This window comes from Ambystoma mexicanum, chromosome 13 (genome assembly GCF_040938575.1).
Source record: "Ambystoma mexicanum isolate Mex_15411 chromosome 13, UKY_AmexF1_1, whole genome shotgun sequence".
Lineage (NCBI taxonomy): Eukaryota > Metazoa > Chordata > Amphibia > Caudata > Ambystomatidae > Ambystoma > Ambystoma mexicanum.
In genome coordinates, this window is record NC_090938.1 from 507,254,672 (window position 1) to 507,278,659 (window position 23,988).

Consider the following 23,988-nt stretch of genomic DNA (forward strand, 5'->3'; position numbering starts at 1 on the left):
CCCTGGATTTATAATTAGAAAAACAAAACAGTCCCAGAATGCCAAACCAACAACAGGACTAGATGAATGCCCTCAAATGACATGGCGTATGTTGGCATATATGCTGTAGTCAAGGGAGATGCAGACTGAAGAAGGAAGTTAGCAGAGGCGAGCTGCTAGGCAGGGGAGCAAGAGGGCCGTCGGCCCCAGAGGCCAAGGCAGGAATTGGCAGTGCCAATGTGTGGAACGGTGAATGGAGCGAGTTTTCAGTAATCAGTAAAACACGTTTATTGTGCTAACATCACGCTGTATTTCTCTGGGCACTTCGCTGGTGCTGCAGTGCTAACAGACTGCAAGATGCTCTCTATTGGAGTAGACCGGTAGCAGTGGATGGGTTTCGATGGTGCAACTACTGCTGCTCATGCTGTTTAGTAGCAACAGAGGAGGCAGGCATTCTCTGCTGCACCTTTCCAGTTCTTGGCTTGCTGGATCCAAAAGGAGGCTTGTCGTGTCACAATACCCAGACGACATTCAGACGACATTCAGAGGGGAAGAACAGTTTGATGTAGTGATAAACATTGATACATGGGGCAGATAGGGCAAGTCGCTGCCCCCAGCCCAAAGCCAGCTATGTCCATACACAGCAAGGGCCCATGGATGTTATCAGCCCTGTCCGCCCCACATAACAGTATTTTTCACTATTAAAAATCAGAAGTGGTAATGGGTTTTTCAAAGGACATTGCGGCTGCGCCTTTTTTTTTTACATGCGTTCAGTTCCCCTTAAAAAGAAACTGCAAACCAAGATGGCCAGCCCAGAAAACAGTTCAGGGAGTAAATCTCTTTCTATTTCTGTGGTGGTCATGAAGAGGGAGTGCGTGCCAGAGGACGTGCAGAAAAGGTAAGTGAGGGATCGAGTTGGGAGGGTGGTGCAGGACTCCAGTGGCGGCTGGGGGTGAGGGGGATGAAGAACATTGGTGTGGGTTGAGGAAGACCAGAAGGGGCCTGAGGTACTGGTCAAAACTGGATAGAAAATGCCTGAATAGTATGAATAGCAGGCAGACTGTCAGGTATGAGAGAGGCAGAGGAGGGAAGCTTGAATGAGAGTTGCGTGTCGTCTGCATAACACTAGAAGTTAGGAGAGAAGGCAGAGATCAAATGGGCTAGAGGGGCAAGGGAAATGTTGAAACGCCAGGGTGATAGAACAGAGCCCAGAGGGACACCAGAGGTGGAGAGTGAGATAGAGAAGAGAAAAGGGCCAAGTTGAAGCTGGGAAGTTCATTCAGAGAGGAAGGAGGTCAGCCAGTCCAGAGCCAGATCCAGAGCTGCTTTATAAGGGTGGCATGATTGACTGTATCAAAGGTAAAGAAGAGGTCAAGAAGGATGGGAACGGAAGTAGAGTTGAAGTCGATATTAGAGAGCAAGTCTTCACTGGTGTTGAGGAGTGCAGTTTCTGTGCCTCTGGCAACTCTGAAGCAAGACTGGTGCTCGACAACCAACAGATTCAGTGTGGTGGATACATTGGGAGATGGCAGCTTCTCCAAGAGTGTTCCCAGGAAGGGTTTAGTGGAGATAGGGCGGTAGTTAGCTGGCTAGGAAGGGTTGGCAGAAGACTTTATCAGGCAAAGGTGCACAAAGGAATGCTTGAGGAGTGACGGAAGGATCCAGTGGCAAAGGAGTGATTGAAGAAATCAGCCAAGGCTGGAGAAAGGGAGACAATGTTGTCAATGATAGTTCAGGAGGAGCAGGGCAGCACCCGTTTGGTTGTGACTTTCATAGAGGGGACATGTCTAGAAACCTCATCAGGTGATATGGGAGAGCAAGAGGAGCAGAATGGAAGAGGAGAGAGGGGCCAAGGGAGGCCTGAGAGCAAATGGGAGAGAAGGTGAGGGGGAATGGCAGGGTGTAGTGGAGAGAGAGGACAGTCCTGAGTTTTAGTAATTGCTAAGTTTTAGCATTCCAATATGCACTTAACGTCAGAATGTTGAGAATATTCTATATATGCAATGGTTGTTATGATCGATTTACTCATCCTCTAAGCAAGCTGAATAGGGTTGCCAGGAGAGGCGCCAACTCTGCACACGTCACTTACCCTGAACCTGTTGCTACAAGGTACCCTTAAACAGAAAATAATGTTATGCTATAAATTCTGTAAAAACCTCACTTCGTGTCTGTCTTGCATTGAACACCCTTTCCATGGTCTCAATGGCACCATCTGTTGAATATTTGTATATAAAGCAGTGATGTCAAGTGTGACTAGAATCTCAAATTCCTGGTCAAAATCCAGTCCTTCAACCATATTAGTTATTGAGTTAGAGCAAAAGAAGAAAGATCTGTTCAGCTAATGGCTGGAGAAACCATTGTACATAGTTTCAAATTGATATGAAGATTGAAGCACAGGCTGGAAGTATGGGTCGACCTCCCACATGATATGCACCTCGGGAAGGGCAAAAAGGACTGGATCATGAGCACTTTCCTATCCAGATAGTCATTGTCATAGCCAGAAATTCAAGCATCATCCACAGCTCTCACAGCGAGGGCCTAAATCAACACCCTCATTTCAGGGCCTATAACCATTAATCCATAATGTTCTCAATTGTTTAAAAGGTCAAACGTCATTTGATGCCATTGCCTTAGTCAAAATACTTGGTAGGAACTTTGGTTCTTATATGTATCTTCTTTAAACCAACCAAAACCAGATTTTCCAAAACTGAGTACCTCTGGAGCATTCCATGTTAAATTGCCAGAAGAAATTACTTTCCCGCTTCTCCTTCACTACTACCCCTATTGCAAACCCCACCCCACCCCTTTTGACCACTTACCCACAACTATATATATGAAATTGAGACAACTGGAAACCAGGTTTATCCTGGACTTTGACACTAAGTATCCCAATGGGCATAATGTGGATGAGGAGTTACATACCTTTGTGGGAACTTAATTAGTTTGTTTCTTTGTGCATTTACACACACCTCTCCTTTTCTCTTGCTCCGTGTTATTTGATCCTGGTTCCTTGCCACTGTATACTGCTTCTCCTTTTGTTCACTTGGAATTTCCGCCCTGGCCTGGAATTGGTTGATTTATTTAATTTGCATTTTTTATGTTATCCAACTTTTTGTATTGTTCAGTTGGTCTATGGTGGCTGCCTTGCCCTTTTTTTGATGTTTAGGGGGTTTGAATTTTGGGAGTACACGATTGTATCTGTACTCTGAAATTTTTGGTTTTTGATATTGCTTTTTTCATTGTAAATTGCCTTTACTTTTTCCACAAGCTCCAATATTGTATTTTCTGTCTATCCAGTGCTGCTGGAGTGATAAGTTTACGATCTAATGCACTTGCACTTTACATTGTAGCCTGTAACATGTTTTTATCTTGAAGGTCGCATATATTGTCTGTCCTCAAACTGTCAACGGAGTGTTTATATTAGAAAGCATTATCGTGTCCCAGCTGTGTTTTCACCATGTATTATAACCATATTGTCATGTTGAGCTAGATATGCACTTGCATTTTATATATATATTTTTTATATATATTTTTTAGCTATTGGCTGCATTATTGTATAAGCTTACATAGGAATACACCTGCACTTTATGTCACAGCTGTGGACTGCTAATTTTTGCTAATCTGTGCTAATTTTAGCTTTGAGTGAAATTTGCTGACATCTATCTCACTGCATGTCCCTTTTATTTATGAATATTATATTTCTACATGTTTGGTGCTGAATTCTAATGTGCTATTGCTTATACTGCTATTTTTAACCTGTTCCTCTTATGGTTAATGCAGTCTTCTGCTACACTCTAAAATGGCCGCCATGTTATTGCGAAAAGTGGTTAGCTTGTGCTGGTAGGCAACATGGAAGAAGGACCCATTTGCAATATCTATTCTCATTGTTTTCATGTCTCCCTAACGTGATCAAGCGCTCGGGGAAGCGCGAAACGCGTCGTTAAGGACACTGCCCTGGCGTCCTTATTTGTTTGCTGTGTGTTTTTGCCTACTACTTTTACCATCTATTAAACTCGTTTTTGCTAATTGGATTTGAGTTTGTTACTTTTTCCATTGGGACCTGCAGACCTCATGCTTGGAGTGCGGTTTTTTCCTTCCTCCATGTTTTAACGATATATATATATATAACTTAAAGTAATTTCTAGCGTTGAAGCCATGGGATACCCTCTGGAGTAATCATATTATCGGCGCTTGCAAAGAGGAGGACTTTTCTTTTAACTAAGTCATGTTTGTGGGGACATATTATTGATGTTCTGCAAACTACACCTTATCTTAGCCCCAGCCTTCTGTAGGAATTTTCACAATGAGCCATCACAAAAGCTTAGCTCTTCAACAATAGATTTATTTCAGACGTCTATTGGTGCTGATCAATAACAGCAAGCTATATCTCCCCGTTCTATGCCTTCCAATGGCCACTAAAAATAAGATGCAAGTCCTGATGATTACCGGGTTGGTATCATTACGGATCTAAAAAAGTTTTCCGGTGCAGATATTGTTCTCTATTTTGCTGTTGTTCATCTCCAGAGTCACTAATGCCAGAAGATTCAGGGAATTCCACTCATTTATTACTCCATACCGGTTGATCAGTGCCACGTCTCCAAGTTTTTCGATTGTAGCATTGGTTAGGAAAACAATCTTAAACTACATAGGGACACAGAAAGTTGTCCTTAAAGGCTATAATATCCCCAGATAATCTAATTGACTTCTTCTGCAGGTTGAAGTATTTGACATCCTAATCTCTTTGTCAATCACTGAAAGCTTATCTTTTGCATAATTGTTTGCGTCATTGATAAGACTAGTTGAGATTATTTTCCATTTGTCTACAGTTCCTCTGCCACTTTTAAACCAACCCTTTGTGTATTTGTATTTTTGTATTAGTGTTTTATATAGCGCAAACCTAGCTTGTGAGCAACAAAGCACTGTACAAGAGTTCAAGGCATAGTGGGGCAGTTTATAATTCGCCCAGAGCAGTAGTAAAACCTGAGAGAGTTACCTTAGTAACATCTAGGAATTCCCTAATGACCAGGAGGGTTGAAGCAGTCCTGACTGCCACCACAATGGTGTTCCAGCATGCTGTGCCATAGCAAAAGCAACATTTTCAGTTGTTTTCCTTGTGGGTTAGTTTAGTTTCCATGAGTAATCAAAAATGACTCATTGTAATATGTCACCCTGCGCCTCGAAATTGGAAAAATAATTTAATTGCCGGTCGCTCCTTATGGGTACATTAAGGTATACCCAATCCTTAGAAGTGATAAAGTTCGGGAAGATGTGCAAAATCGCACGCGGAGTGCCTTTTTAGGAGGAGATCCTTCCTTAAAAAGAAGGGCCAAGGGAACTCCCTTTTATTTACAATGGAGTAATCGCACCACCAGATTATCAATGACTATTAAGCACACAAAATATAGCTCAGTTTTGAAAAAGGCCCATGTAAGGTTGAAACACGTGTCACACATGGGCATTAAGACAATGGGCATTTAGGAACAATAAAATGGCCACCTGCATTTAAGTTTCAAATCTTGGCGTATTCATTAAAATATACAATTACGCATATAAATGTTGGAGTGTCTGGCACACCTGTGGGGCACATCATCACTTAGTTTAGTTTCCAGCCTAGCAATGGTCAGTCTCAGAGAGGAGCGTGTACTACCCAAGGTGTTAACTTTGTCTGCCAATTGGTGGGTTTCCGGGCCGTGGTTGCCTTGTAGGCGTTGCAGGCAATTTTAAGATGAATCCTGGCAGGGATAGGGAGGCATTGAAGGTCACGCAGGATTAGGGTGATGTGTTTGTATTTTTTAGACCCAGTGAAAAGGTGGGCTGGAGCATGATGGACTGCTTTGCAGGGAGCTAGGTGAACCGTGGGGAGCCCATTAAGGAGGGCATTCACTCCATCGATGTGTGCAATCATAAGAGCCTGTACCACAGTCCAGATGTCCTGGGGAGTGAAGGAGGGCTTATTATTGGGGAGCATTGTGATGTCATACCACATGGCCTGGGCTTTTTTGCTGATGTGCTTTTAAATGTAGAAGTTGCTCTTCACGTTAAACCAGAGAGATTTGGAGAACAGGGCAAGTTGGAGTGGGGTGGGGATCTCTCCAGGAACATCTTGTTCAGTCATAGTTAGATGACTTCATGTTTGAAGGGGTGGCCAAGGAGCATGGCTTCCCTTTTGATCAGGTTGAGGTTTAGGTATGCGCTGGACATCTTTTTTTAAATGGTAGAAAAGCATTTACTTTAAACTGCATATGGGTGTCTTCCACATACTTAGGTGGCAAGATGTTTGGGTCATCAAGGAGTTATCCCAGTGGCTCTATGTATAGACTAAAGATCATCAGGGAGAGGACTGAGCCCTGTGGCAGTCCACAGGTAACCAGGAAGTGGTCAGAGTTGAAGGTGCCTGTCTGGACATCCTGCTCTCTCCGGTAGGAAGGAGGAGACCAGTTGAGAACTTGTCCCATGAAACCCATTCTTTGTGTGGGGAGGCTGACCCAGGAGGTCCGCGCGGACCAAGAGGCAGGAATCCCCTTTGTCCATGATTTGGAGGGCAACATTGATGACATGGATGGTGGCTGTTTCTGTGCTGAATTTAGGACGGAACCTGAATTGGTAGTCCTGGAGCAATGCTGACTGGTTGATCTACTCATGAAGTTGATTTGCCACTTCCTTCTCAATTATATTAGCAATGTATGGGACACTGGTGGTGCATTGGTAGTTGGTAAAGTCTTCTGGGTCCAGAGTGGGCTGCTTCAGGAGCAGATGGATCAACCTTTTGATTAAGCACCTTGGGAAACTGCCGTGGATGAAGGAGGCATTAAAATCTGAAGGATCACGATGAGAACATGACCCAAGATTTTCTTTAGGCTAGTAGGAGGTAGGATGTCACCAGTATAGGTGGTTGGTTTTGGTGATTTGAGTGTGTCAGTCAGATCCTTGAGGGTGTGGGGAGTGGAATCTATTGTGAAATAGATAACGGCATTGCAGATAATTTGGAAGCGTTGCAGTGATGTGTGATGGTGTTCATTTTGCTAATAAAGAAATACCTGATGTCAATGCATTTCTCTGAGGACTCTGGTATGTGTGGGTCAGGTAAGGGTTCATGCAGAGGTTCACTGTTGCAAAGAAGGCTTTGCCCCTATTAGAGGCTGACACATTTATTGACGAGTGATAGGAGGGTTTGGTTTAAAGAATCAGGGCCTATCATGTTGGGCAAAAGACCTTAAGGGTGAAGAGGTCCTCAGGTCTGTAAATTTTGTGCCGACGTTTTGTCATGTGTTGCTTTTAGCTTATTTATGGGTGTACCGTGGGGTAGAGGTTCTGACTCTGACAGGCTGTATTTCTAAAGGGGCATGTGTGTCAACCAACTTATTTGAGGTTTGGTTGAAGGTTTCCATTAGGGAATTTGTGCTGGTGGTGGCAGAGAGGTTTGTCAGACTGATTTCAAATGCTTCCACCAGGCCATTTTTGATGGGGCAATGTGTGGTCATGATGTGTTTGTACTGTCCTTTATGAGAAGAGAGGGTGCTTGATAAGGTGAATGGGATTGTAGTGTGGTCTGTCCAGTCGAGTAGGATGGGGTCGAATCATTTGTTGAAGGAGGAAGAGGAAAGCAAGAAATCAAGGATGTTTCCCCTGATGTGAGATGGTGTTTGCACATGTTTCTTATGTACAGGTATTATGCTAGGCTAAGGAGAGAATCTCTTGTGTTTTTAGTTGCCTGGGTCCTGGGTAGGTTGAAGTCTGTAAGAAAGATGTTGGTAGAGTGGAGGACCACAGTAGACGAGAGCAGGTCAGTGATTTCATCCATGAGGTGCTACACCTATGAGCTAGTCCATATATGAGGTGAAAAGTGGCAGACTCCTTATGTGGTAGGGGGAATAAACATGTGATGAGCTGTAGAGGTTCTAATTCAGTGTGGCTGTGCACCATGCAGTGCCATTCAATCTTACGGATGATCACCACACCTCCCCTTGCCGGTTAGCATGTTGGATGCTGTATCTGAGTGGGACAAAGATGTCGAAGACCTTGGAGGAGGTAGAGGAGAGACAGGTTTTTGTGATGAAGGTGAAGTCTGTTGTATGAATGGTGATGTCGGCTACGTGTAAGACAGTCGAGTGAGGCTTAACAAGCATCAAGGCAGGCAAGCGTGGAGGGGTAGTAACAAAGGGATCTTGCATGAGGTTTGCATGGTGCAATGTTCAGTGCTGACAAACAAAGCTCAGGGAGCCCACTGGCTTATGAGCGAACAGCGGTCTGGCCCATTCTGCTGAGCTAGTCGTGTGTATAACATCACAAGGCACCACATGGCAATGATGCCAAGGCGTATAGGCTGTTGTTTGTAAATTCACATCTATTAGGCTCATAATTTAGTAATAAGCACCCCTCCCAAATGTAATTATGGTCATCTCTTGGGCAATTGCTCAAAGCCTGGGATAGATGTTTCGGTGTGGATGCAAATGAAACATCAATCCTGACACTGAGGATCTGCCGCCCTGCCAAACCTTCAGATAATCCATTTAATTAAGTGTTAATTTCATTTGGGTGGATTCAACATAAACATGCCATTGAAAGTTGGAAGTGTCTGAAGACATATTGCCACATGGGTCATATTCACCCTTAATTACATTTCATGACATGATGCAAACTACAAGGCACAATCATAAATGTACTCTAATACATATATTGCACTTTTAGAACGAAGGCAATTACATGCAAGTTGCTGACAGTGCTGAGTGTGGAAGGGTGGGTTAAGTGGCAGTCCTTAGATATGCTGCTATTTGCTTGCAAGGAGTGCATCAAGTGTGAAAGGTGTGAGGGTGCGGGAGCGAGTAGGAGAGCAGGTGCTGAATGCATGTAGAAGCCACTTTCAGAGATCCCACTGCTCATACCCCTCATGAGTGAGAGTTGAGGGCTGTGGAACCACACCTGCCAAGTGGACCCGTTCCATGTGTAACCTTCCTCAGCAAGTCCTGATTTTGTATTCAACAACAATTTGCATCCTGAGACTTGTAGTTTTAGTTTGTATTCATAAATACACGTATGCCTGTGCTAGCCTCTAAGGGGTCCTGGGGTAGAAGTGGCCTCTGTGGTCCACAAGGGCATTGTTGGGATGCTAGCATAGTCAGGTCACCACAAAGCTCTGGTGCACAACACTATTGGACTGTTATGGAGACAGTGAAGTTGGTTGTCCGATATGGCCAGTCGATGGGAGGTGACTGTCCTGTGCTGTGATTCTTAGCTCCATACATGGCTGGGCATTGCCACTTGTACTGGGGAATATGGACCCCTGCCGAAGCTAGAGTTTGTGATTCACCTGAATGCTGAGTAAGAAGCAGGCTTCCTGTTTTGCTGCACTGCTATGTACATGGCTCCCCTCCCATTAAGTCATGTCAGTCTGTGTGACCTTTCGTAGAAAACTATTGTGTTTCATGAACGATGGAAATACACTTGCTTGATGGTTGAAGGGTTGATTGAAAGTTTAGTTGTCTAGGTGTTCTCAAGCCTATCCTCAGTAAAAAGATACTTAACTATGTGACTTATTGCTATTGCTTCTTGTTGTTAATGTTCCTTCTTATCAGTTGCAAATTGCAGAGTATATTTTTGCAAAACCTAGTTTTGTTGCATGTTCTTTGGCAAGTCATTCAAGTTACTCAAATGTGGTTTTAATGTAGTCCTGGGTGATGGAAGGGTTATCATCACTCAGGGCTCTGTCGTTAGAATCATTGAGAGGGCATTTGGTGACTCTGTGTTCTTTGGATGTGGCCATGTGGCACACAAAATGGCGGCCTGCTTCATCCCTAAAGTAGAATCAGCCAAAGCTCTGCCCCATCTCTGACCGACTACAAGATGCAATCAGAATTTATCTGTAAAAATCTAGCAGACAATGTCAATTTTCCCTCCAGCATTAGGGAGACACTTATCCATAATTTAGGCGCAATTCCTGAATTTCGCCTTACACCACTTACTAAAGAATCACTTATTGATATTGTCAATGTCTGTGCTGGAGACCATCTACTATTATTAAGGATTCAATTAATTGTCTCGAGCCACTGATTGCCAGCATTATTAATTCCTCCTTTGCCACATCGGAGGTTCCACATTGCTTAAAAGAGATATGGAATAAACCCATACTCAAAAAAGACACATTGGATCCAGAGGTTGCTGAGAATATAACGCCCTATCACAACTGTTCCATTCTGATTGAAGGTTATAGATAGGGCGGCCTACTAGCAACTACAAAAAATTATCAATGTACGGAACAGAGACTGCAATGCTAACCTAGGCGACAACCTAACCAAGATTGGAGATGGTGGTAGGGTCATCTTGCTAATGTTGTTGGACATCTCAGCAGTGTTTTATTTAGTTTATCTACCTAGTGGTCTACCTAGGCACTTCTCCATCACCGAAGCCCGGAAGAAACTGCACTGGCTTCCCATCAAGCGCTGGGCATCCTTTAAGATACTAACTCTTACTTTTAAATGCGTGAACAACTCTGCACCCATCTACCTGACACAGTGCATCCAGCGCTATGTCCCTGGTCGATCACTCTGCTCTACTGAGCACGTCAGGCTCAGTCAGCCTCGCTTTCGGTCAGTTAAATTTGAAAAAAACAACTTCAGTGTCACTGCGCGCGCTCTATGGTACTCACTCCCTCTTCACCTTAAGAGCTCCACCTCACTGGTTATCTTTTAAAAGAACCTTAAGACTCATCTCTTTAGCACACCCTTGTCCCCTGACTAGCTTGTTGCCTTCTTCTTGTCTCTGGTTTTCTCTGTTTCTACTGATTGTCCCTGTCTTGTATTGTTTTTGTGTGCGCCGTGAGGCCTGCAGCGATTTGGCGCGTCATGAAGAATTAAAATAAATAAATAAATCATTAATTGCTGCCCGAGAGCCTGGGAAAAATCACAAATTGCCCAGATCAAACCATTGCATGGATAGCATCCTAGATCAGCGTGGGTCGCTACGGGATGCTTCCAGGCTACACCTGATCTTTTGTCATGTGGTGTCCCCCAGGGCTCATGCCTTTCTCTCACACTTTTTAATATTTACAAATGTCTGCTCTTTGACCTGCTGGATGGCGTTGGCATTAAGTGTACTAACTATGCCGATGACACCCAGCTGGTCTTCAAGCTTACGTGGAGCCAGGAGTTTGACACTATAACTGTTAATACAATATACAACCTCATCCAGAATAGGATGATTGTTAATTCACTTACACTTAAAAACGAAAAGACCAAGCTGATGCTTGTAGGTGCAGATCAATGACAGAAACAACTGGACGCAAAATATAGTCAATTCAAAATTGCCAAATGCTCTATCCAGGTCAGCTCGTATGTTAAGATCTTCGGGGTTCTTTTGGACTCTTAGCTTAACATGAAAAACCATGTCTTACAGGTAAAAGCCTCCTGTGCCTGTGTAAGTAAACTTATAAAACAAATCAAACTATAGCTGTCCATAAACAATCTGTCACTAGTGGCCTCTGAACTGGTCCATTCCTGTATCGACTATTGCAATAGCCCAATAGCTGGGACTTCAAAGAATAATGTAAATATCTATCAAGATGCTCAAAACTGAGCCGTAAGAGCAGCATGTGGGCAGAGTAGAATGGATCACATAATGGAAGCTAGGAGATCCCTGCTATGGCTCCCTCTACACCACCGAATAGCACATATATTCACTCATAAGTGCTTATCAGGAAAAGCACCTGAGTACTGTGAAAATCCCGAAGTTGTCTCACATGATAGTCCCCGGAGATCTGTCGTCCAGGTAGCCAGGACACGGCCATCGCTATTGGATCCAGTTCCTGGGGGTGGACCAGTGGGACAAGATCACCTGGGCGAGGGGTTTTCGGGGAGTGGAAGTGGGACACTGACAGGCGAGATGCGGTACCCCATTCCCTGTAATACCTTTTCCCCCTCCTACCATGTAGGAAATTTAGAAGCTCTACCCCCTCCTACGTTTTCTTACACAGTAACAGACAATGGACTAACACCCGAGCCGTTTACCTGACATGTCCAAACACAAGTGTCAGGCAGAGTCAGGCAATTGACAATAACCACGCACACCTTACGGCCCTTTACCTTCCCCACAGGGATAAAAGGCAGAGCACAAAAGCACAATTCGAGCAAGGCCGAACACATGAGGAGACAGCTACACCGAACTGGCAGTCCAAATGGAGGAGAAACGTGGCGAGACCTGGAAGGCCCACAAAGGGGGAACTGCCCTTGCCCTTTTCAACTCAGACCGACAAAGTCTCCGAGAGGGAAATTGTAAGACCAGGAGTTACAGCTGGAGTGTGGAGGAGCAGATGTCAACAGTGCATGGAGCCCTCCTGCATTGATAGCACAGGTGGGGAGCCGTGCTGGCTACCGTGGTATCGTCCTTGACTCCAGAGGAAAGATCAGCCAACGGGTTCACCACAGCCAGTGACTCTGAGGAAGCTGATAGCGAACTGACATGTGTTGAGCCCAAGGTTGCAAGTGGCAGCATTTGATGAATGCAAGAACCTGAAACAAAGAACCTGTGTATATCTGAACTTTTGTGAAAGCCCAGAAAAGGGCTAGCTGCAGAGTGGTCAGGCACCCTAGGAGTGCTCAGTCAAAGGACTCTCGCTGACCCTTTTTGTGTTGAAAACAGCAAGTACCAGAAGGCCCTAGGAAAGGGCAATGTGAGATGTCAGAGTGGTCCTACACAGGTCACGTCAAATCCTATGTACAATCAAAAGTCTCTGAATCATGTTTGAGAGAGAAAGCTAGGGGAAGGGAACCCCGCTTTCTGAGAAGATTGTGAACTGTAAAATAAGGCAAGTGGGAACCCGACACAGGGGGTATCCAGTCAATGCCTAGAATACAAAGCTTTGAATGACAAAAGCATTAAAAAAATGTATTGAAAAAAAGCATCAAATGCATTTTTTTCAAAGGTAAAGGTTTTATTTTCATTGTAATTGGTTTTAAGGTGAATAAAAACGGGGGTTGAGAGGTGGGACCCCCCCATTAAAGAAAATGAAGAAGAAAAAAATACATTCAATGCTTTTGTCTTTGTTGCTTTTTCTTAGAAGCTAAGGCATTCAATGCTTTGGCATTCGATGCCATCACTATAAACGGACACACGGATGCCGCAAGAAAGCTAGGAGAAGGAGAACCCTGCTTTCTGATGAAAATGAGCAAAACATAAACTGTGTAAGAAATACATGAACTGTGTTAAAGAAAGGCCGTAGTGAACCCTACAGAGGGAGGCCAAGTTGTAAGGAGGATTTGAGCCTGGCGGAGTGATCCTAGGGGCGAAGAGCAATCGCTGAACGTGCAAGACTGCCGAAAGAATCTTTGTTTGTTTGTTTTTTGGTCCAGCAGGTCTTCTAAGGCAAGAGACTTTGAGGAAAGAGACTTGGACCTTGAAGGTTCTGGTATCGTTGAACTGGAATTGTGAACCTCGTGCAGAAGAGGCCCAGGAGTGTGGTATGCTCAGGAGTTCTGCCTTGTACAGTGCTTGAACCGTGGGGAAGGGAGACCCAGTCTACCATCCAGACTTATCATTTTGAGAACACTTCTTTCTTTTCTGGTGAACATTTTCCCACACTCTTTTTGTAACTTAATGGTAAGGATTGGCAATATTTCTTTTTAGTATAGGCCCTTTTTATTTGACAAGATGCTACTAGGACTGCCTTATTATTATTTGATGTTCGTAGCTTGCTCCCATCTTAGCTTTAGGTTTAGTTTGTGCGTTTTTCTCACCCATTACAAAGTTCAATAAACACCCTTGAACTGTGATCACTTGTGTCCTTTATTTACTGTTGCCACCATGAGTTCCTTACAGTACCTGATAAAATGCATAGATAGGACTCCAGTTAGGAGAACCCTACCGTCCAGTGGATCCAACAAACGTATCATTCGAATACACAAACACAATTTCAATGTCTGCTTGCCTAATTTATGGAATTCTTTCCCTACTAATAAAAGATCCCTTGCCTCGCGAATTTCAAGAGTGCAGTAACACCTAGGGCCTCATTACGAGTATGGAGGTAGCCTTACCCTTAATAAGGGCATGGCTGCCTCCATACTGGGTCCCAGTACCGGGTTCCTTCAATGAGGAATAACCGGGTCATTCCGACGTTGGAGGACCCGGTAATTCCTCCTTGAAGGAACCCATCCCCATTCCCATTTGAGCCCCTATAAGGCTCAATGGGAATGGGGAGGGAGCTATTAACGGTGCCATTAATAACGGCCCGTTATTAGCTCCCTGTTCCCCTCGCGAGACCCGCTAAGGATGCCTGGTTTTACCAGGCATCCTTACCGGGTCCCGCAAAGGGAACCTCGTAATAAGGCGCCCCGTAATGAAGGGTGCCGGTCCCATACCGGCACCCTTCATTACAGAAGCGCAATGCTTATAATGAGGCCCCTAGTCCTTTAATTTAAAGGACTAGGACTAAAAACTGTGTGTTAGTCTTAACATTGCACATTGGTGGCACGAGTTTTGGTTGCTTAGCTTACCATAACTGGTGAATTTCTGTGCAATCCTGTCCAGCTCTTTGGGCTGTAGCCACGAGCAGAACTTCTTTTCCCATTCAAACCTATCCCGATTTTGAAAAACTTGACCACATAGCTGGTCCCTGGTGGCCCTGCCCACTTTAACCCCTTTGCCGGTCCCTCGTGGTCATGGCCAGTAGCCAGATAGTCTGGGTCATGGCCTTTGGCCATGGCCACAGCCTATACCTTAGTCACCACAGGTATTTTTGTACCTACATTATGACACTTTTCAAAAAAGAAAAAACAGACACATTTGCAAGACCATGCTTTCGGGTCCTTGCCAATGGTCTTTGCATGTGTTTGCTGCAAACCCATCCATGTTAAATTGTTTTTAAAGTGTCAAAATGTACGTAAAAACAATTTGACAAAATCAATTCAGACTTTGTACAGACATTCAAAGTTGGGTCTTTATTCTTTCTGAAAACATTTGTGCAGATTTGTCAAACGGCAACAGAGTTTAAGCCATCTATAAATGTTGAGACCCCTCTTCACAAAATTTCACCAAACTTTGAAAACACATTCAAATCTGGGTCTAAAATCTTTTTGCAAACATTTCCCCCCCGCTCCCTCCTCTGATTTTGCCCCCTTTTGGTGAAACAGCACCAAACTTTGCATAAATATTCAGGGTGAGGTCTAATATGATACTGCAAAATGAATTTCATGCAGTTTCATTGAGTTGCGCCAAAGTTATCAGACATCCAAAAACTGCTTTTCACCAACCCTGTAATGCAGAATTATGCATAGATGTCCTCGAACATCCGATTTTTGGCTTATTATGGCCATATCCCATCCCATCCCATCCTCACCACCCCTCACCTCCCTAGAGATAGTTACATTTGTTTGACAATTGCAATGTTGTGTTTTTTAATGTTTTTACTGTGATGTCAGCAAAGTATGGGTGCTGTTCGCGAATCCAACATGGTGTCTGTTTCAAAAGATTTCACACCCCTCATGTTTTTAACTGACCAATCAGTGGGCGTGTACGATGTCCGTGAACGCCACGCTGCTCTCTGATTGGTTCAGAGGCGTCCACAGACCCCGAATCAGGAAGTGAATCTGCAGACCGGACCCAGATGTCACTAATTATTGTTTACCTACTTTTGGGCCATTTTTAAAAAAAACTACCAGACGCATTACACCATATTTACAAAAACACGTTTTTGGGACCAAGCTGGCGCCCCCGGCAAATATTTGGTGAAGATCCATCCAGCGGTTTGGGCTGTAGGCATGAGCAAATGTTTTTTCCATTGCGTCTATGAGGATTTCTGTACATTTTGTGACCCCCTATAACTTTGTCCCCCCTGCACAAAACCACACCAAACTTCACAAAATCATTCTGAGGGGGCATAAACTTTTTTGGCAAAGTTTGGTGAGGATTCGTCCAGTGGAGGCAAAGTTATAAACCACCCAAAAAGTGCTGTTTTATGAGTTGAGCAACTTAACCATAACTACAGGGTGGCTACCAGAGACCCTGTAATATATGAATATCTCACAACAGGCACAGCGTTATTGAAATCCATGTAACCAATGAATGAGTCAAGGAAAGCCTAGGTCACGTTCTAAAGTGTAAAACGTGCAGCTTTATTTGATCAAAATAATCCTCTCATCAGCCATCCAACGGTGGTGGGAACAAATGCACCCAAACAGCACACACACCACACACCAAACACACAGACACACACACAGGCACACACACAGGCACGCCATATGAACATGTGGTATTAGGAATTGGAAGAATAACAAAGCAATTGCAGTTTACCATCTGGGAAATTTTAAATATTCCTGTTTTGTTAATATTTAAAAAAGACTACACAGATGTGTTCTGTTTAAATGTTAAATCATTATATATTCAGGGCATAAGCAGGTCTTAAACATTTTTCATGAAAAATCTATAAATAAGACACAGAGAGATAGATGTTATTTGCTCAGTATCACACACTTTAGTTAAGTGGTGAAGCTGGGATTTCAGACCAGTCTGCGATTTAAGCACTTGTCCGCATATCTTCTCAAGCGAATTTGGTAGGAATAAATGTTAATATATCGCTTTTAAGAATACTCTATATTACACAAATTACTTGAGTACAGAAATCCTAATAAAACAGCATCCAGCACTGTAGATCACACCATGCTGCTACCAAATCTTGAATCATAGATGGGCATAGGGAGCCTAAGGCACACTGTCCAGAAATGGATCACGTTTTTGCCCAAAATCTGCTCAGCCAGTGTAAAATGGGACCAATTTACCTCCTAAACTATCGTCCTTTCCGGGTTACGTGCTACAGTGTTCATCAGTTCCCCCATAACAGTCCAATAGTGTTGTGCGCCGGAGCTCTGTGATGACCTGACCATGTTAGCAGCCCAACAATCCCCTTGTGGAATGCAGAGGCCACTTCCACCCCAGGACCCTTTCACAGGCTAGCAGTGACACATGCGTACGTAGGGATAAAAACTAAAACTACAAGTCCCAGGTTGCAAAGTGCTTTAGAATTAAAAATCAGGACTAGCTGAGTGAGTTTACACGTGGAACAGGTCCACTTGGCAGGTGTGGTTCTGGAGCCCTCAATCCTCAATCGTGAGGGGTATGCAGGGACGTCATTTAAACAAAATGGCAGGGGAAGCGGAAGTGGCATCACACAACCCTTGACCTTTGATGACATCACAGGAAGTGATGTCATTTGATCCCACCCCAAAGTGATATCGCGGGAAGCGATGGAACATGACCTTTCACCCCTTGACAAAATAGGAAGTGGCATCACATAGCATTGTTCCTAAGAACACTATGAAACATATGGTTACGATATCACTATAATGTAATATACATTTCATACAAGAATGGATCGCCATATGTATCATTAAGATCAGTGTGTATAGGCCCATAGTACCAAATTACTGTGACTGCAAGCAGACGTCCATGGCTAGATGATAATGTGTTATTATGCAGCACTTACGCTTAAGCGCTTTATATAGAAAAAATATACATACAATATCACCCAACCTGTGTTGGTACTCATTTATCGACCACAAAAGGATGACAGGCTGAGTTGAGGTGTTTAAGAAGAGACTAAATCAGTGACTCACACCCTGAAGTGTGCCTGAAATAAACCTTTAATCCGTCCAGCAATTATTGTATAGAATTCCAGAAAGACACATTATTTGGTATTCCTATTCTTTTTTTTATTGAGGGTCATTGCTGAAAGTGCTAGACTTGTGGAACCCCTGTTGTTTTTTTGTTTTGTTTTTAAGAGTCCTGAACAAGAAACCCAGCCACTCCAGAACCAAAGAGCCACATGACGCTGGCCACAACTGAGGAGCTTGCATTAAAACCCGCCCTGGTTTTTTTTAGGGTTAGCAAGGGAGACCTCAAGGGGCTTCTACACGGATTCAGCACCTGCCCTCCTACTCCCTCACACTTTTCACACTTGATGCACTCCTTGCAAGCAAACAGCAGCATATCTAAGGACTGCCACTTAACACACCCTCCCATGCCCAGCACTGTCAGCAACTTGTACGGAATTGCCATCCTCATAAAAGTGCAATACATTTCATGGTGTGCATGTACGATTCTGCCTTGCACTCTGCATCATGTCATGATAATTAAGGGTAGATATGACCCAAATGGAATGAACACTTAATTAAATTGATTATCTGAAGGTGTGGCAGGGCGGCAGATCCTCAGTGTCAGGGTTAATGTTTCATTTGCATCTACAATGAAGTATCTCCCAGGCCTTGAGTGATTGGCCAAGAGATGATCGTCATTGCATTTGGGAGGGGCTCTTATTACTAACTTATGAGCCTAAAAGACGTGCATTTCCAAACAACAACCTATCTGCCTTAGCATCACTTCTATGTGGTGCCTTGTGATGTTGTACACACGACTAACACAGCAAAACAAGCCAGACCCCTGTTCGCATGGAAGCCAGAATGCTCCCTAGGCTTTGTTTGTCCGCACTAAACAGTGAACTTTCCAAACCTCACCCAAGAGCCCTTCATCACCAACCCTCCATGCCCCACACCACGCTTGCGTGCCTTGATGCTTAATAAGCCTCAATCGGCTCTCTTACATGTAGCTGACATCACCAATCTCATCACCATTAATAAACCAGACTTCATCTTCATTACAAAAACCTGTCTCTCCCCTAGCTCCTCCGATGTCTTTGACATCTTTGTCCCACCCAGAAAAAGCATCCAACATGCTAACCGGCAAGGGGAGGTGTGATGATCATCCATAATATTGAGCGGTCCTGCATGGTGCACAGCCACACTGAATTAGAACCTGTACAGTTTCTCACATGTGTATTCCCACTACCACATAAGGAGTCTGCCACTTTTAACCTCATATACGGACTAGCTCATAGGTGCAGCACTTCATGGATGAAATCCCTGACCTGCTCTCGTCTACTGTGATCCTCCACTCTACCAACATCTTTCTTACAGACTTCAACCTACCCAGGACCCGGGCAACTAAAAGCACAAGAGATTATCTCCTTAGCCTAGCATAATCCCGGGACATAACGAAACATGTGCAAACACCATCTCACATCAGGGGAAACATCCTTGACTTCTTTCTCTCCTCTTCCTCCCTCAACAAATGATTCAACCCCATCACACTCGACTGGACAGACCACACCACAATCCCATTTACTTATTGCACACCTTCTCTTCCCATAAAGGACAGTCCAAACAAATAATGTCCACGCATTGCCCCATCAAAAATGTCCTGGTGGAAGAATTTGAAAATAGCCTGACAAACCTCTCTGCCACCACCAATGCAAATTCCCTAATGGAAACCTTCAACCAAACCTCAAATGAGTTGGTTGACACACATGCCCCTTTAGAAATACGGCCTGTCAGAGTCAAACACTCCACCCCAAGGTACACCCAGAAATAAGCTAAAAGCAAAACATGAAAAAAGTCGGCACAAAATGTGCAGACCTGAGGAGCTCTTCACCCTTAAATTCTTTCGCTCAACATGCTGGGCCCTGATTCTTTAAACCAAACCCTCCTATCACTCGTCAATAATTGTGGCAGCCTCTAATAATCAGAGGCGTAGCCAGGGTTGTATAACAAGTGGGTTCTGAAGCTAAAGTAGTTGGGCCCACCACAGTGACATTAACCTCTGTAAATGCCCACACAGCTATGCTGAGTGGGCATTTACAGATTTTGGGTGGGCCTTGCCCACTCAGGCCCTACCCTGTCTACGCCTCTGCTAATAGGGGCAAAGCCTTCTTTGCAACTGTGAAACTCTGTGTGAACCCTTACCTGACCCACACATACCAGAGTCCTCAGAGAAATGCATTGACATCAGGGAATTCTTTATTAGCAAAATGAACACCGTCACACATCACTGTAACGCCTCCAAATTATCTGCAATGCCGTTATCTATTCCTCAATAGACTTCGCTCGCCTCACCCTCAAGGATCTCACTGACACACTCAAATCACCAAAACCAACCACCTATACCGGTGACATCCTACCTCCTACTATCCTAAAGAAAATCTTGGGTCATGTTCTCATCGTGATCCTTCAGATTTTAATGCCTCCTTCATCCATGGCAGTTTCCCAAGGTGCTTAATCAAAGGGTTGATCCATCTGCTGTTGAAGCAGCCCACTCTGGACCCAGAAGACTTTACCAACTACCAATGCACCACCAGTGTCCCATACATTGGTAATATAATTGAGAAGGAAGTGGCAAATCAACTTCATGAGTAGATCAACCAATCAGCATTGCTCCAGGACTACCAATTCAGGTTCCGTCCTAAATTCAGCACAGAAAAAGCCACCATCCATGTCATCAATGATGCCCTCCAGATCATGGACTAAGGGGATTTCTGCCTCTTGGTCCGATTGCACCTCCTGTGTCAGCCTTCCCACACAAAGAATGGGTTTCATGGGAAGAGTTCTCAACTGGTCTCCTCCTACCTACCGGAGAGACACCATGATGTCCAGAGGGGCACCTTCAAATCTGACCATTTCCTGGTTACCTGTGGACTGCCACAGGGCTCAGTCCTCTCCCCGATGATCTTTAGTCTATACATAGAGCCACTGGGATCACTCCTTGATGACCCAGCCACCTCGCAACCTAAGTATGTGGAAGACACCCATATGCACTTTAAAGTAAACTGCTTCTATGACATCACTCGCCTCTGTAAAGGTGTTTCTACCATTTAAAAAAAGATGTCCAGCGCATACCTAAAACTCAACCTGATCAAAAGGGAAGTCATGCTCCTTGGCCACCCCTTCAAACATGGAGCCATCTAACGATGACTGAACGAGATGCTCCTGGACAGATCCCCACCCCACTCCAACTTGCCCTGTCCTCCAAATCTCTCGGGTTTAAAGTGAAGAGCAACTTGTCCATTTAACAGCACATCAGCAAGAAAGCCCAGGCCGTGTGGTACGACATCACGATGCTCCCCAATAATAAGCCCTCCCTCACTCCCCAGGACATCTGGACTGTGGTACAGGCTCTTATGATTGCACACATTGATGGAGTTAATGTCCCCCTTGATGGGCTCCCCACGGTTCACCTAGCTCCCTGCAAAGCAGTCCATCATGCTCCAGCCCACCTTTTCATTGGTTCTAAAAATTCAAACACATCACTCCAGTATTGCGTGGCCTTTAATGCCTCCCTATCCATGCCAGGGTTCATCTAAAAAATGGCCTGTATCACCTAGAAGGCAAACATCGACGGTCACTCACCATTCTTGCAGACAAAGTTAACACCTTGGGCAGTACACGCTCCTCTCCAGGACAGACCATTGCTAGGCTGGAAACTAAACTAACCCACAAGGAATAAACTGAAAATGTTTCTTCTACTATGCCACGGCATGCTGGTACACAATCCTGGTTGCAATCAGGACTGCTTCAACACTCCTGCCCTTATGGGAATTCCCAGACGTGACTTAGGTAACTTTCCCAGGTTTTACAACTGCTCTGGAAGAATTATAATCTGCCCTCCTGTTCCTTGAACTCTTGTACAGTGCGTTGTTGCTCATGAGCTAGGTTTGCGCTATATAAAACACAAATACAAAAATACAAATACACAAAGGGTTGGTTTGAAAGTGGCAGAGGAATTGTAGACAAACAGAAAAGAATCACAACATCTCTTATCAATGATGCAAAGAATTATGAAATAGATAAGCTTTCAGTGACTGACAAAGAGATTAAGGATGTCAAATACTTCAACCTGCAGAAGAAGTCAATTAAAGTATCTTGTGGTTTTACAGCCTTTAAGGAAGAGGTTCTGTGTCCCTATTTAGCTTAATATTGTTTTCCTAACAAAAATAATATGCAACCCTCCAGAGGTACTCAGTTTTGAAAAATCTGATTTTGGTTGGTTTAAAGAAGATATAAATAAGGAACGGAAGTTCCTACCAAGCATTTTGACTAAGGCAATGTGATCAAATGGCGTTTGCCCTTTTAAACAATTGAGAAGATCATAGGTCAATGGGTGTAGGCCCTAGGACTGAAATTAGGGAGTTGATTTAGGCCCTCACTGTGAGAGCTGCGGATGATGCTTATATTTCTAGTTATGACTATGACTATCTGGATAGGAAAGTGCTCATGATCCAGTTCTTTATGCCCTTGCCAAGGTGCATATCATGTGGGAGGTGGACCCATACTGCCAGACTGTGCTTCAGTCTTCATATCTATTTGTAACTATGTACAATGGTTTCCCCATCCATTAGCCAAACAGATCCTCCTTTTTGTGCTCTATCTCAATACCTAACATGGTAGAAGGACTGGGTTGTGACTAGGAATCTGAGATACTAGTAATACTTGACATAGCTGCTTTATAAACAAATATTCAACAGATGGCAGCGATAGAGACTGTGGAAAGGGTGTTCAATGCAAGACCGACACAAAGTGAGGTTTTTACTGAATTTATCGTATAACATTATTTCCTGTTTAAGGGTACGCTGTATCAACAGATTTAGGGTGACATACGCAGAGTTTGCGCCTATGCTGGCAACCCTACTCATGGCTTGCTTAGAGGATGAGTAAATCGATCATAACAACCCAATGCATAAATAGATTATTGTCAACAGTTCGACATTTGGTGCCTATTGGAATGACCCCCAGAACAACTAGCATGAGACTGGTTGAACATCATTAAAAAAAATCACATTGAAATCTGAAAATGCGAAAAGGATCACACATCTTCGAACAAAAAAAACAGTGAAGACAATGGGCCAGATTCTAAAAACCTTTTTGGTTTTTGGGCACAAGTGATGAGATGTGCTTTATCTGAATGAACACATCTTAGACGCGCTCATTAAGATAAACTTTTAAACCCTTTTGTGCATTTGCCCAAATCAGGGGGTGTTTCTGCATATTTTAAAGTACCTAATCAAGCTGCCAGGAACGTGGGTGAAATCTATCTGTAACTCTCGGCCACCTGTGCACCCCTCAGGCCCCTTCTCATCTTCCCTCCACCCCCACCAATGTTCTTCATCCCACCACCCCCTGCCGCAACTGGAGACCCACACCACCCTCCCAACTATAGCCCTCACTTACCTTTTCTGCCCATCCTCTGGCATTCACACCCTCTTCATGGCCACCACAGAAATAGAAAAGAGATGAACTCCCTGAACTGTTTTCTGTGGTGGCCATCTTGGTTTGTAGTTTCTATTTAAGGGAAAGTGTGCATATGCAAAAGGCGCAGCTGTAATGTCCTTTGGAAAACCTATCAGCAGCTCAGATTTTTAATAGTGAAAAATATTGCTGTGTGGGTCGGGCAGGGCAGATAATATCCATGAGCCCTTGTTGTGCTTGACATACATGGCTTTGGGCTGGGGGGCAGATAAAGGCCCTATCTGCCTTATAAAGCAATGTTTATCACTATATCAAACTGTGCTTTCCTTCTGAATGTCGTCTGGGTTTTGTGACATGACAAGTCTGTTTTTGGATCCAACAAGCAAAGAACTAGAGAGGTGCAGCAGAGAATGGCTGCCTCCTCTGTTTCTACTAAACAGCATGAGCAGCAGTAGTCACACTATCGAAACCCATCCTATGTGTTTTGTCCTAGGCAGACACCATACATGAAGGGGAGGGCTGAGGTGAAGCAAAGGAAGTGTAATAGAAAGCACATATCACAAACAGAGGGGACCCAACCACTCTAGTCCCAGATTTGCCAAAGATACCACTACAACTCCTACATTATCAGGAGCCCTTATTAATGCTAGGTCCCTTATAGCACACAATACTGAAATAGCTGATATACTGGCTATGGACAACTTAGATATCCTTGCTGTTTCTGAAACCTGGCTCCATGATGCAGCTGGCCCTGCCCTCATAACTGCCATACCGGACAATTACAATATCCTAAGAGTCGACCGGCCCAACACTAGAGGAGGCGGCCTGGCCATCATAACCAAAACGCAGCTAGCTGCTAGAATTGCCCCACACCCAGCAATCACATCGTGCAAACTTCTCTCAGCTAAAATACCAATCTCCAACAATAGCACACTAACAATACTTCTAGTGTACAGAC

General features: G+C 44.1%; 1 pseudogene; it reads left to right on the forward strand.

The window, feature by feature from the left end:
* The first annotated feature begins 782 nt into the window (after window positions 1–782).
* The window catches only part of LOC138520438 (amine oxidase [copper-containing] 3 pseudogene), a 60,513-nt pseudogene continuing 37,307 nt past the window's right edge, over window positions 783–23,988 (forward strand).